The 2,787-nt window shown below is 36.9% G+C and overlaps 1 protein-coding gene across 2 annotated transcripts in view; it reads left to right on the top strand.

Annotated features, from left to right (window-relative positions):
* Positions 1-2,787, top strand: part of C1RL (complement C1r subcomponent like) — a 14,420-nt gene that overhangs the window by 4,053 nt on the left and 7,580 nt on the right. The gene's annotated exons all lie outside the window — the stretch shown is intronic.

Raw genomic sequence — 2,787 nt, 5'->3', positions numbered from 1 at the left:
CAAAAATATTTTGAAAATGTGGTTCAGAAGTAGGAAATAAGAAAACAAAGATTTGTAGACTATCCTAAAGGGTTATAACTATCATTTTCTTTGAGAAAAAGGTTGAGAAGCACTAGATAGACAGACATCATAAGCACTTGAACAACATTGTGAAAAATGAAGTTGATTATATTATAAGAGTCATAAAATGACAGGTTACAGATTTTGAGTTGTTTCTGAACCAGCTGTGTACCATAGACTTGTTTAAAATCAGAAGCAATACTAGATTAGAAAGAGAACAAACATAAGAAGATGTAACATTCAATTTAGAGAACTCAACCTGACATATTTAAACAACCCATTGGTGCCCAAAAAATGGGAAATGGGTTTAAAAAACAGACATCACTGTAGAATTTCACCACTTCCTAAGGAAGTTTAACTAATGTATAGCAATCGCCACAACACAGACCAAGAGATTAGAAACAACCTTAGTAAACAAACACTTGCTCTTATCAAGTGGAGAAACATGGCAGCCAAGAGCAATACCAAGAGTAGAGCGTTGAACCTGGGGTCAGGAAGACCTGGGTTCAGATGTCTGTCTTGCTAGCTGTGTGACCAAGGCAAATCACTGAACCTTTCAGAGCCTCAGTTCCCTTTTCTGAAAAATGTTGATAATAACATAGCAATTGCTTTACGAGGTTGTTGTAAGGATCAAATAAGATATTGTATGTATGTAAGAGTTTTGCAAGCCTTTAAATGCAAGATTGTTATTAAGATCTGGTATTATTATTAGATCATAAACTTGTCAGTAAAATCTTCCAGAGAAGAAGAGTGGGAAATTATGAGTAGCATCACCTTACACAATAGCAAGAGGCTGTAGAGGAATAAAGAAGTTTGAAAGAAGCTTGGCAAGAGACTCAGTTAAGCTATATTATCTTGAGTATATTTAAGAGTGTAATTGTAAAGAGAATATTGAACAGAATAATGAAAATGAAAAGATGTGTAAAAGAAAACAACCAGTGTAATAAAGAGCCTTGAATTCATATCATAATAGCAATGAGTGGGATATTTTACCTGGATAAAAGAAAATAAGAGAGTATAATATAATAGCTATCATCGGGTATTTAAGCTTAGTCTGATTGGCCATAGAAGGCAAAAAGAAGTAGGCCAATGAGGGCAATGTTCAAATAATAGAATGTAGGATTTATAGAAGGTAGAACTACTTAGAGTTACCTTAAAGTAAAATGGGCCACCTTGGGAGATTTGGGGCTCTCCCTTGCCTGGAGATCATCAAGTAAAGACTGAATGCATTAAAGAGTTGTTGGGTATATTGTAGAGGGGATTTTTGTTCAGGTACAATTTGACCTCAGGGATCCCTTTGAGCTTTTGATATCTGTGACGCAGGAAAGAGGCTCCTAGGACTTTGGGAAATCTTCTAAAGAAAAACAAGAACAAGGGTATAATAATAACTAAAATTTACTATGTTCCAGGCACTTGTTTGGTCCTCATAACAATCCAGGGAGTTAGGAGCTATTATAACACCCATTTTACAGATGAGGAAACTGAGGGAAACAAAAGTTAAGTAACTCACCTAAGGCAGCTATTAAGTGTCTGAGGCTGGATTTGAACTCAGGTCTTCCTTACGCCAGGTCCAGTTCTCTATCCGCTATGCCACCCAAGGTGTGAGTGGGAAAACTCACACCTGTGAGATGACAGATCCATTGAGGTACTAAGGACACTGGAATCTGTTGGGAGGAGTATGCCCACAGATGAAATTATGAATCCCTGAAGCAAGTTGAGTCAACTCTTGATCGGATGCATAAGAATTAATCTCTAAGTGAATTCTTCACTGCAAATTTTTTACTCCAGGCTGACTCTTCCCCAAACCTAGGATTTTCTAACTGAAGGAAACAAAATCACAGACTATGAAACTAAGTGTACATACTTAAGAAGGCAAGTCCACTGCTAAAGTAATTATAATGGTGTATTTCAAATATAACTAAATGATCATTGAATTAAGTGTTGTTTTTTTAAAAACATCCTTCTGTTTTTCGAGCCAATGCTCCTTTCCATTACAGCAGATGATAGAGAGTTGACGTAATCCCATAGGGCATCAGGGCAAGGAGGGACCTCAGAGATAAAGCCCATCCAAGCCTTTATTTTACAGATGTGAAAACTGAGACCTTGAAAGGGAAAGTGACTTACTTATCCTAGGTCACAGATCCATTGATTTCATTCAGTTTTTTTTTTCCCCACTGTACCAAGTTTCTTCCTCAGTGACTATATTTACTTGACTGATATTATATGCACAGAGTAGATTTAAGATTATCTCATGATTGTATATCTAGATGTAGAAGGGACCATAGAAATCATCAAATCCAACCCCTTCATTTTACAGACTAGGACAATGAGTCCCGTGGAGGTTAAGTGATTTGTGCAAGGGCAGGTGACGAGACTGAATTTAAACCTATGTCCTCTGACTCCAAAGAAGATGCTGCAGGACACCTATGGCTAGTCAGACTTTAGCTAATGGGGAAGTTTCCGAGATGAGGTGGTATAACAAAGTTTGTCTGCTCTCATTTTTTTTTTTAAGTATTGATTGGGAGATTCTGAACCAATAGGAAAATACAGTAGAATATAAACATAGCATTTTAAGCCATGTTAATATTTCATAAGGGAAAGAACAATGTTAGGGCATCATAAGCCTGTATGTGGAGGTTTTCTTCTTTTCTTTACAAGCTGGAATACCTTGTTGAAATGAGAATGTGTGTGTGTGTGTGTGTGTGTGTGTGTGTGTGTGTGTGTGTG

Source organism: Vombatus ursinus, unplaced genomic scaffold (assembly GCF_900497805.2).
Source record: "Vombatus ursinus unplaced genomic scaffold, bare-nosed wombat genome assembly UNPS02014906.1, whole genome shotgun sequence".
In the NCBI taxonomy this organism is placed as follows: Eukaryota; Metazoa; Chordata; class Mammalia; order Diprotodontia; family Vombatidae; genus Vombatus; species Vombatus ursinus.
This window is presented reverse-complemented; position numbering and strand designations above follow the sequence as displayed.